Consider the following 13,054-nt stretch of genomic DNA (forward strand, 5'->3'; position numbering starts at 1 on the left):
GTTCCAATCAAGTCGTCCCGGCAATGAGAGTTCATATCTCTTGGATAAAGTCCACCAAGTTGCCCTGTCGGGCGGTAAGGAAACACGATCGCACGCGATACGCCTGATAGGCGGCAAGAACACTCGTGAGAGCTGCACTTTAAGCTCCGCCCAGGAGGAAACGCAGCTTCGACCGAAGTGCCGCACGTCAGTGCCTATTCTCGCGCTCGACCACCGAGCTTTAAAATGGCTAGCGCCACGCGCTGTTGCTCGGTCTGGGGTATGGCGAATGGGATGGCCATCTCGACCTCTCTATCCCAGAGTTGGAGATTATCTTCATCCTTCCCCTCAAAGATCTTAACGCTCATTATGAGCGGCTTAGGTCGGGGGAAGTCATCCGTCACCGACTGTGGCGTTATCGATGCAAACGATGCGGACGTCTTCTGCTGCAGGTGCTCTAGCAGCGCGTTTTCGTAATTTGGAAACGCCTCTAGACGCGCACCGATTGCCTTGGGGCCTTGTGCCACAAGATGTTGCACGCCCTCAGGGCCAAGCAAGGACATCAGCTTTTTAAGCCCGTCCTGCCTGCCCTGGGGCAAAGAGGAAAATTTCTCCAACCTCACAGAGGATCAGTCGAAACGACTCAGGTGTAGATTGACTACGAGTGCTACCAAGTGCAGCGGGGCTGCCGTAGCTTTGCGATTGAAGAAGCGTCTTTAGATCACCGACCTTTCGTTCTTTACAAGAACCAAGTACTAGTGCAGCGGGTCGCAATCCGCTGCCTTTAAAATTACTTAAATCCTTGACCAAGGCAAATGAACACTTGTCTTCAAAATCGAAACTGGTTTTTACTTATATTTTTATCCTAAGGTTAAAAGTTTAGATTTTCTTAAACATACTAAATATATATAGCAAAATCTAAATTCATGCATAACTACTGGCTACCTAGACCCGTACCGTATCTTGTTTGGGTATGTGGTCACATCATGCACGTCTCGTGTGACACACACACCCCTGTTATTATAGTTCGTGTAACCGCGTTACATATCTTGGGTGCGTTGAAGTTCATGGCCTCCCGTCAAGTGGGGATACAAGTACTAGAGGGTTTCCAAGTGAGTGTGGTCCGCAAAAAACCTTCCGCTTCGATCCTATCTCTCTTGACTAGGATCAGGCTTCCAAGTTAGGGCAAACGTCGAATCTCTTCTCGGGGACATGTCAAGTGCATGCGGCCTGTTGAGAGAGAAATGGCTTCTATTGTATCTCATAAAGATCGTTGACAATGGGATCCAGCCCTAAGAACAGTGGCTCTCTCTAGCAGATACGGGGCACATATATGGTTGCTGGTAATTTATGTCAAAATATCGGACTTTGTGAAACCATGAGGAAAGTGTAGGAGCGTTGCGCAATCAGAACGCTGCGCAACTATCCAAAATAGTCGACACTACGAGGAGGCATAGAAGATGAATACGGATACGATATCCATTCGTCTTGCAGCGAGGACTCTTCCGCGTAGCAGTTTGCAACCTCACCATGATGCTTAGCGGAGTTTCGAATGCAACGGACCTCGTCCTCAGGAGCTCGAAGCGAATTGGACGCGTCGACCCAGTCGACATCTTCCGCCGATGGCTTTTCTCGACGAAAACGGTGGTGCAGTTTCATGTGTAAAGTTTTGCGGGTCGGCGTCGTTGACAAGGTCTAATTCAGTAACTTGCGAAGTGGCAGGAATACCCCGACTCCGAAAACTCGTGGAAGTTTGAGGTGCCACATTGGCAAGACTGCCCAGATGCCGTGGACGCTCGTGATCAGAGGGACCATAACGTATCGCGTCGTCGTACGCCCTGCGCTTCTCGGCAGTAGTCAGGTGAACCGAAGGAAAAAGGCTGAGCTCAGGCAATGGTCCTGAGCTGCTGTGGGCGCAGAATCACCCGTGCGAGAGACCACAGAGCTCGCGGGAGTATGATGGGATAATCCGCACGTCGCAAAGCAAAAATACGAATGAAATCGGCGTTGCGTCTTAAGATTGGCAAACTCGAACCGAAGATGGCATTCCAACCACACATTCGCCTTGTTTTAGCTCCGCTAACTATTAGATAGTGAGATAAGTTTCCGGTACCGCTGCACCCATCGCTTATAGGGTTCATCGTCGTCTGCAGCGGTTTTTCCAGGGGCGAGCACAACAAGAATCGTCCGCATTGCGGGTACCGGAGCGCCTCCTCGTTGAGCGCAAAGTCAAGCGCGGAACCTATCCATAGATATTCTTTGAAGTGCCAAGAAGCGAGCTCGGAGAGCTTATCGTCGGTCAAGCTCAGATTGTGTTATGGCCGGGGGGTTCGATCACGTAGATGCATAATGATCTGTTGATCGCGACTTTCGCTTCAGTAGCGGGATCCGCCGAGCAGAAACCATGATTCACGCGAGGGTCTAAGATCGACCGTGGATGCGAGCGACTAAGAGCCACCCTGTGTGCAACCTCCAACTGCTGCTTCTATGCCTCGCCCAGGCGACTGGCGAGCAAGGCTTACGCCTCGCCGCACCTCGCCCTCCACTTCTTTCCATCGTGGAAAGGAGTATCCGATTATTAGTCGATTCCTTCAAATTTTTGACGAGGAAATACGTCGCTCGTGGCGGGCGCGGTGCGCGGTGCTCGGTTACCGAGGACTTGGGATGCTCTTTTCTTAAAGCCGCGAACGTGCTGTCCAAGTTCGCATCGCCTGTAGGAGGCGAAGAAGAGCTCTGATTGGGGTCGCTCTCGGAACTAGCGTGGAGTCTTTCGTGTCCCAGCACTCAGTTAGCAGAGAAGGCGTGCAGAAGGTTCTGGGAACGTAGAGGTGTCATAGATACGCACTCTTCGTAATACGCGACAGTTAAATGTGAATTGTGGGTGTTTACAGTTTTGATGGGGGAGAGTGTAACGGGGTTATCCGTCCCCTGGTATGAAGGGGTGGATTACACAAGATGATGTAGCCACACCATTGTGTGGCTACATCGAATGAGTCAGTTGCCTAATATGATAGATTTGAAACGAGGTTGTAAAAATCCGAAGTTTCAAGTCGCATTGCTGAAAGCTGAAATTTTCGCTTTTCTCGCTAGCCAAGCTGACAGAACCCCGAGAGGGTTACAAGCTCCAACGGTAATACGAAGAGTTAAGCGTCACAGCTGACTTTCATTCATCTCGGTCACTTTGGGCTTCCAGCATACTAGCAGTTGGTGCGCTGGGCATTAGAAATACAATTTAAAGGATCGAGTACCGCTATTCTTAATGTGTAACTGGGTTTCACATTCTCTGGTATGAAGGCTGAGTCACACAGGATAGTGTGATCACACAAGATGGTGTGATCATACTTTATCGATAGGAAAATCTATACTTTTGGTTATCCGAGGCTTTGCCGCAAATATATATCTATACTTTTGGATATCCGAGGCTTTGCCGCAAATCAGGAAATACACTGTACGTCTTAGCGAAAGCCTTGGTTAAGGTTGTAATTAATCTTGGAGTAAGTGGATCGCGATCCGCTACAGTTGTACTGGTGCTAAGTACAGAACAAGGGTCAGCGACCTTAGCCAAGCTTCCTCTGAGCGAAAGAGCTACGGCAGCCCCGCTGTACTTGGTAGCATTTGTAGTCAATCTACACCTGAGTCGTTACGACTGACCCCCCGTGAGGATGAAGCAGTTTTCCTATTTGTCCCAGGGCATGCAGGACGGGAACATACTGCTGATGTCTCTGCCTGGTCCTGAGGGCGTGTAATACATTGCTTCGTAAGGGCCTGAAGCAATCAGCGCGCGCCTAGAGACGTTCCAAGCTATGAAAATGCTCTGCTAGAGCACTTACAGCAGACGATATCGGCGTCGACTGCGTACACGGCGCCACTGTCGACGACGGATGACTCCTCTCGACCCAAGCCGCACATGGTGAGTGTTAAGACCTTCGAGGGCAAAGATGGAGAGAATGTCCTGCTCCGAGTCTCCAAGCTCGGGGGACGAGCGCGAGAATGGACACTGATGTGCGACACTTCGGTCGAAGCGACGTTTCCCTTCTGGACGGAACTGAAGCTGCAGCTTTCACGGGTGTTCTCGCTGCCTAACCAGGCATACCACATGCGATCGCGTTTCCTTGCCGCCCGACAGGATAAGAAGAAATGATGGACTTGTCCAAGTTTTGCATACTCTCATAGCCAGTGTGGCAGCCGATTTACTCCACTAGGCGGTCGCAGTAACCGTCTTTATGGAGGGTCTCCGCGCCGGCGTGATTTTTAGAAGAAGCAATCAAAGTGGCATTGAATGCCACATTCAGCTATAAGTCGGCATGACTTGATTGAATGCACACTCTAACAGCTCGTCTAGCAGGCCTAAGCCTCTATGCTGAGGACAAGGAGGCAGAGCTTCGAGCTGCCGAGCAGCGATCAAAAGCCCAGTGCTATTTTGACTGTGGCGACACCCTTCACATTCGGATCGGCTGTCCCCTGCGGAAGGCGCATCAAGCAGGTTCCAGCCCGGTAATGCTCCGTGCACCTTACTAAGGAAAGTGTATGCAAGCCAAGCTTGCTGGTCGTGGGAGTGACCGTAAGGGCTTTAAGAACCCACGGAAAATCCTGATCTACTCCGGGACGTCGAAAAATTATGCTCGACGCTCCACGATGAAAGTTCATCAGTTGTATGTTGAGACGCTGAAAGGACATCGTCATTGTTCGCTTAGCGACAAGGGCATGTGTAACGGGACCGAAGGTCCCTGTGGACCTCGCTTTCAAGTTTCTTGACTTTGATAACGTGGAACGCTGCTTATTCTTGGGCTTGGATCAAAAGTATGCCCTCATCCTTGTTATGGCAAGGTTGGAACACCATGAGCCATGCATCAATTGGAGGTCGAGACCTCGGGCGTTACGCACGCGTCTCCTGGTGGAGCTTTGGTGAGTCATGAACCCACCTCTGCTGGATTTTAGTACAGTGACTGTCCGTAGGCAGCAAGCTCGCTGTTACGGATGTCAACAAACCAGCCGCATCCGCTGTGATTGCCCATGTGAGAGACGTACCTTTCAAAACGGCTCTCGTCGCACTGATTTCGAGACACGTGGTAAATGAGGCGTTCAGAAGACGCTGTAGCCCAGTAGATGCAGGGCGGTCTACTAAGGCAGTTATAAGCTCTTATGAGTGTGGTAGTAGAATCACCCATGAGGATTTAGCTTTCGAAGAATCGTTTTCCTTCGTTAACGACACGAGTCGAAGTCGTCCATTCGTAGACACAGTGAGTGTGAAAGGTTACGGTCGTCCGATGGAGTCTTGATTAACTCCGGCGCGTCGCGTTACAATGCGCGGAAGCAAAGTGTTGCCAAAAATATATCAGTTTTTCGGATGCCCTAGATAGAAGCAATATCTATATATCTGTGAAGATGACCACTGGTGCGGTGGCCACCGCGCAAAAAATAACGGTTGATCTTCTGGGGAAGTTCGAAGACTTTGACTTTGTAGGAAGTATTTACAGGCTTAAAAAAATAAACAAACGGTATGACCTAATTTAGGTATACCGTGGCATAAAAAACATGAGGCATGGATCGATTGGCGATCGAAAACGCTTGAGAGTAGATCTCGTGGCGTAGGAGAAATTCTAGGTAGTAATGAAACTACATTCATTATGCACCAAGAAATGCGCTCAAGGCTCGGCAGTCGTATGCTGCTGAAAATGATCCACACTTTATTGAATATGTCATGCAATTGACATTCCCCAGGTTTGGGAAGATACGAAGTCGTATAGAGTGGCCACGTGTGCTCACTCAGAATGTGTATCGATATATTAAGTGGTGCCCGGAACTGGCCACTTGAAAAGGAATGAATCGTTGGTGGGCATGGCGATCTGCCCAACAATAAAAAAAATTATGAGGGAGATGCCGGTTGTTGCCTCCCTCAAGACAGAAGAATGCCATCGACATGTGCCTAATGGAAAGAGAGGAATCAACTGTGGCTAAATATGCCAATACTCCTACCGATACAGTGGTTGAATCGAATTGTGGGTCAGTGGGTAGAACCTGTCTAAATTAAACCTGTTTAATCTAAAACCCTCTCTAAATTGAACAAAAGAAATGGACCCATGTTTGGGCACCATACAGAAGAACCTGTCTAAATTAAACCTGTTTAATCTAAAACCCTCTCTAAATTGAACAAAAGATATGGACCCATGTTGGGCACCATACAGAAGAACCTGTCTAAATTAAACCTGTTTAATTTGAAATTAAACACTGTCCCCCAGTCCCAACATGTTTAATTTAAACAGGTTTTACGGTTCAACTGACCACAAAGGTGATACTCCCACCCTTTATGTAGTTGACCACAGACATATGAAGGAATCGTGGTCGCTGAACTCATACTCTCGCCCTGGATGCGGTTTGGTCTGCGGGTTAGTTAGTTTAACGTACTACTCCCCATGATGGAAATATAGCATGCTAATATGCTGGTCCACGTATTGTTTATGCATCAACTGGTTGTGAAGTTACCAGAACATATGCTCTTTTAGAACCGTTGCCGAGATAGAAGAGCTGGTGCAGCTCGAGCAGGTTACTTACGATGACTTCATACACGACCTCAAGTGTGATGACATTGCGGAGGTCGTGTTGCTGGAGTCGAAGGTCGATTCAGCGGAGTTGCGCTCATCATAAACTATGGACGACTCGATTTCCGAGAAATTTTGACAGCGTGCAGCGGATCGGCCAGTTGGAGGACCCAACTGATTCTTACTATTCACTTGTTATGGAATACAAGGTAGTGCGGACCTCAATGTTCCACCAACGTTCAATCGATTGGTCTCACATCTACTTCGACCACTGCGACGCTTCGCACAACCCTATTTTGACGGTACGTTTGGTCATTCGAAGGACGAAGATGGTAGATCTGCCGAATAAATGCACTTGGAGCACCTCCGTGCGGTGCTAGAATGTATGCGTGCATTTTGATTGCAATCGAATCTTGCAGAGTGTGTTTTGGTCCTGACGAAGTACCGATCCTCGATTGTTATGCTGGGGAATACGGTGATCGTGCATACTCTGAGAAGGTCAAAGAAATCGTAGAGTGGTCAACGCCACGAAAACAAATTGAAAATGGATTGGTTTGTCCAACTAAGCGAAAATGGTACATCCACTATCAAACTTGCTGAAGATGGATGAACCATGGGAGTCGTCATCCTCCTGTGAAGAAGCATTCACTCAAATAGATGGAAGCACATTTTTTACTTTACCAGATGACACGAAGCCGTACAGCGTGGTGTGTGACGCTTCTGGGTTTGCAATCGGTTGTGCTTCATTGCAAAAGGACTAAGAAGGGCACGATGATGTCGTGACGTTTAAATCGCAACAGCTGAAGCCAGCAGAAAAAAGTACCCTGTCCACGACAAAGAGCTTTTGGCGATATACTCTGGTGAGCATCGTGCTCATCTTTGGGCTTAATTACGTTTATCGTCGACACGGATCACGCAAGATTGCGTTATGCAAATCGAACGCATCACATGTCACAGCAAATGGCTCGCTGGCTGTAATTATTTGTAGAATACAACTCCACGGTCGCGTACATGCCAGGAAAATAGAATGGCTTGCAGACGCATTGTCACGTCGTTCTGATTATGAACTAGCTCATCTCAGCTATATCAAAAGCGATCTATCCGATATGATACATCAAACGGTTGTTGAGGAGGAACAGTGTAATCGGATCATCGGAGCACTGTCATCGAGTGATGCGGAACTCCATGACAAGCTTTCTGGTCACTTGAAATCAAGGTTGCATCGTTATGCAAGAAGGGATGGTTTGCCTATGATGAAGTTGCGCATGACGACGAGACACGGAATGTTTTTTTTCACAACGATGATTTGAAGTACGAGATAGTGTACGAGGCGTATGATACGCCGATGGCCGGTCACTTTGGCCGCGAGTGGTCTCAGTGCCCAACTTTGGTGGCCCCACATGTACAAGTTGGAGGCACAATTCATGCGATGTCTGTAAGCGCGTGAAGTGCGCACGGCACATGCAAGTGCCACTGCATAGTCTTCCTGTTCCTACTGACTGTTCAAAGTCAGACGGTTTCGACTTTGGTTTTGGCATCCCCGAGAATGTTGATGGCCACAGTGGGGACTCGTCTTTTTGACAAATTCAGCAGTAGCTTATGTGACCAAGACGAAGGCGTTTGAGATACAAAGTGTTTACCCCATAATAGTCCGACAAGCGCATCATATCGGATCCATGCACAATTTATTAAGTCAGTTCTTCTTGACAATTGTAATAAGACTAGAAATGGTCCGCATCGCTCCGTGCAGCGATTCCATCGATGCAGAGGATCGACTAAATTGTTTATCGATTACGTTTCCTGCAATCATGGGTTGCCAGACGCCATCGTCTTTGATCGTATTACACGATTCACAAGTGTATATTGGAAAGAACTGTTTCAAGTCTTGACACTCGCTTGGATATGTCCACATCGGTTCACCTGGAGACTGATGGAAAAACAGCACGTGCCAACCAAGTGGACGATGATGTCTTGAAAGGCTTATGGACGTTTTATCCCGCAGAATGGAGTTTGTTGTTACCATTGGTTGAGTTTGCTATGAACAATTCGGTTCATTCGTCCCCTGGATTTACGCCGTTTTTATGAATGGCTTGCGACACCTGCAATTACCGCCAATGCGATGGTCGGTGTCTCCGTTGTAAGTGTTGGAAGAGATCACCAAATCATTGCTCCCCGAATTGATACAATATATGATCCGGATGTGAAGCACAAGTACAAGGACACCCTGAAATCATTCATCAAGAGTCGTGTGACTGTGATTACCCGGGTACGAGATGCGGCGGCGAATGCGCATGATCTAAAAAAAAGGAATAAGCAGATTGACGAGGTCGTCAAGGCAAAATGTATTTTATTGTGGGGGACTATGTGCTACTTAGTACTAAAAACCTATCCGACAATGCGCTCTCATGCTTGGAAAGCTCTAAGTTTTTCATCGGTCCATTCCGAGTAGTGTAATGCCGTGGGATGTTTGCATTATCGACCTGTAAAGCTGATTGAAGGCCCATTCAGCATTCTAGGTAGGGCTCCTCAAGTCCTACCATCGCCTGATCCAATCGACGGATCCGATTTGCGATTACATCCCCGGGCGAGTCTTTATGACTCCATGCAAAATCGCGAACTTCGCGAACGACCTGTCGATTTTCCGTCACGCGCTGTCGCATCGACGACACCCGGTCCGTCACCTCGATCATTCGCTGGTTCATCAGCACGAGAAGCTTCTTCACCTTCGTTAAACGAAATTTCAAGCCGAACGAAGACTTTGGACCAGCCGCAGTAGAAGCAGATGGGACGCCCGCTCCAGGCACCTTCCCTTCTTTAAAAACGACAGGTAAATCGATACTATCACGTCGAGACCAAAGGAACGTCCGCGGTCGGAAAAAGCTCTTGGTGGTATGGAGGTTTTGCGAGCAAGAATACGTGGGAGCTTCGTACTCTTATTCTTTGCGACTAATCTAGTATCGCTCGCGAGTTAGGTACGGATTCGAAGACGAACTTCACTAAGGGATTCTGTCCCTTGCTCATCTCCTCTGTCCCTCTCGTCGTGAAGCTGACCTAAGACCGAGCGCACCTCACGAGCATCCGCGATATCGTATCGAGCTCGATTCTGCGCTGTCAAATGCGCAAATCGATAGCGCATATTGCGAATCTTCAACAAGTATGCAGCCGTGCTCACCCTTTTCATACGACCAACTGGATTTGGTCGCATGAATCCATGCCCAGAATTAAGCGTTGTGTCTGGAATTCTAGATTGTATTGCTGGATGTATGGTACATACGTTAAGCTTCGTGGTTCACCTCCGGCACGAGTGATTGGTCCGATGGCGCAAAAATACGCGATGTAAGTCTGATTCATGAGCTATCGGATTAAAGAGCTACGTCGAGCTCTATGATGGATTCACCACGTCTATCGTGAAGGTCGTCATGACGATCAATTTTACGATAGCGCAATTGCGCTGGATGACGTGGTGTTGGAACTTTTTACAAGATTGATGGTGACGAAGATCGCATGAGGGGCAAGCAAGTCTAAGTTGAGTTGGACAGAGCGCGACGAATTTGAAGAAGAATTGAAGAAAATGTATAGAATTTGGGTAAACCCACTTCTGAGTAAAGGAAGGTGTAATGGGCCATATTTCATTACATTCGTTGTGCAGACCACATACTTGTGTGTCTAACATTAACTATACACCCTGTACAGTTGTAAATCCCCTTGCAGCCCTATTGTATCAAAACTGACGGCACCTATCAGGTGAGGGCGGTAAATGCGTATTGGCAATAAAAAATCATCTTTTCTCCTTTTTACGTAAGTCAACGGCCCGCTGGAAGCGAGCAACACGCGATGAGGCGTGTCAGTTGACCTATCCCTTCATCAGTAAGTGTATACACGGACTGGCAATCCCGCTACAGTAAGTGCGTCATGAAACGACTTGGTCTCTGATACAAGGTGACGATCCTTACCAAGGGATCAATGTGACATCATTGACCTCTTTACCAGTGCAAAGCAAAAAGCGGGTATATTAATAGAGAGAATAGTTTTTCCTCTTGGCGCCAAGTTTCTGTGTCAGAAAGGCTAACGGCAAGTGAAGAATTATATATGATAGTCATACGCTAGATACCGCCACGATACCGGTGAACGCCGGTCCTGAAAGTATGTGCTAGAAAACAGCATGGTCAGCTACACTTTGGTTAGTGTCCTTGACCTGTATGACTTATATTCTCAACTGCTGAAAAAAGACACCGATATCTCTTTAACTGCGGTGAATGCTCCAAGTGGGATGTACTGGGACTGTCTGGCTATGCCCGAGGGACTGTCGAACGCATCAGCGACATTTAACAGTCTGGTAAAACAGCTATTCAGGCCACATCATGGCTTGGCATAAACCTATTTTGACCATAGTCATGCAGAGACGGGAAGTCGGACGTGAATAACCACCTTGACCACCTGCGAGCAGTGCTCAGGTGTATGCACTTAAATAAGCTATTTGCCACTACAGACATGTCGGTATTTGGCGCCGACCAAAATCTCTTGCAGAGAACCGGGTGTGCGAGTCGATCTGGCAAAATTTTTAGGTCATAGACCGGCCGGTGTCTCCATCTTAAGCGACCTAATAAGCGATGGTTTGACAAACAGCTTGCACGAATATTGTGCAAATAATGCCGACACGGTACGGTACTTCACAAATTTTCTTGAAAGAATGTATAATTAAGATGAGGTGTGGTATTTGAGGTTGTGAAAGAAAGCCTCAAGCGTGTATCAGATAAAATCTGGCTCTCCTGAGTCCAGATTGACCATAATTCGTCCTTTGTAACGCTTCAGCATTTCTGATTGGTCGTAATAAAGAAAGAATTGAGTTTTTCTTTCAACATCCCAATGAAAATTGTGAGCATATTCTGCTTTCTACGTGGATTCACTGAAGCCGTATCACAACTCTGCTTTTCTTGCAGACGAAGCAACGTGTAGCTGAAGTAGTGAAGCGTTTTTGAACCGCCAGGGATTTCCCAAGCCAGGCAGAGCGATGACAAAGCCGAGGGTGTGAATTCAAGTTCTAGCTAATATAAGCCTCAGGCGCACGATGAAATTCTCTGGGGAGTCAAAACGCTCTCATAATTCGGGAGAAGTTATGAGATCCAGCTGCAGGAGTTTGACCTTTGCTGGCATTGCTCAATACGCACGATTGGGTCCACTTGCAGTGGAACGTCTAGTGAGCCGGCGGATGCACCTGGGATGTTGCCAACTCCTGGTTGGGTGGGAGAGATACTCTCATTCTGAATTAACATAACGATCGGGGTCCCCCTTCGGCAAGATTGTACGGGGGTAGTAACCGCCTTCGACCTAGCGCTACTATACCCCTTTGAGAAAAGTAGGGTCTGTCGTCGTTGGCTTCCCATAATCAGTGGGAACCGACCTTGTGGCGAGTTTGACAGCTGTTAAACTGTCTCATGGAGATGTTCGAGGCTGTAAAAGCATTGATTTAAGGTTCCTGCCTCGAGCTTTGTACTTCATAAAGCCAAAGGTGAGTCGACGAACTAGACAGACGTCCGCGTCGCTGAAGTGATTTTGAGTCCTTAGGACGAATTAAACGGCGCGTTTTTCCCACTTAGTCCGCGAACTGAGTCTGATACTTATCGGCACCTCTGCAAATTCAAATGCTTAAAATATGGACAATATAGAGGGCAGACAAATTCCCATCATCTGTCTCTCGAGGCGCAGGCAGTATTCTCGGGAGCTTTGACCTGCAAACCTGCAAAGTCAGACAGCGCACGTGGGGCAACTACCTCGCGTTCTATTGCTCTCGATATCAGAAGAAGGCTCGCACGCGTAGGCGTGTAGGAGCTCCACACTAGCGCGGTTAGTGTAATCTCACAGCTCGGAATCGTCATCACAGCTTGTTGAATTAGGCAAGAGTATGGAGTGACGTTTGTGGTTGCAGCTGAGCTAGAGGGACAGCTTGAACCAGACCCAGCTTGATGGTGAGGAGGTGGACATTATTGCGCAACGTTGGGGTGTCGTAACAACTATTACCGATGGCATAGTTTGAGAATCGTGTCGCAAGGAGGCTGAGCGCAGTAAGAGCCTTCTTTATGAATTACGGTTTGGTCATTTGTCGTTGGGTGTTGGTTGAAGTATTTGGTCAGGACTACGAGAGCTACTACGACAGTTTTCAACCAATTCGACGCACCTCGGCACATCCAAATTTCTTCAGGCGTGTCGTCGCAAACACCGCGCCTTTTGCAGGGGGTCGTTGAGCTGTTTGTTCTGGTACATGGGAAAAACCTCTCGATTCAAGTATACTGTAAGAGCAGGCGCGGACAATTGCAGTCGGTATGAGATTAATAATAGGCGCAGTGGTCGCTCGTGAAGCGGTCGATTTGCGTAAAACGATGAGACCCAGTGTGATCGACATCATAGTGAGGGTGGATAAGCACTGTAATCTCGTCTCTCAGATTATAAAATACAATACTGTACAACTATAGTTGGTATTAGCTTAGCTTTTGCAGCTTAGCTTAGCTTAGCTTTTCAATATTCGGAGCTAAGCTATT

The sequence above is a fragment of the Plasmopara halstedii genome (assembly GCF_900000015.1).
Source record: "Plasmopara halstedii genome assembly, contig: Scaffold_2604, whole genome shotgun sequence".
In the NCBI taxonomy this organism is placed as follows: domain Eukaryota; phylum Oomycota; class Peronosporomycetes; order Peronosporales; family Peronosporaceae; genus Plasmopara; species Plasmopara halstedii.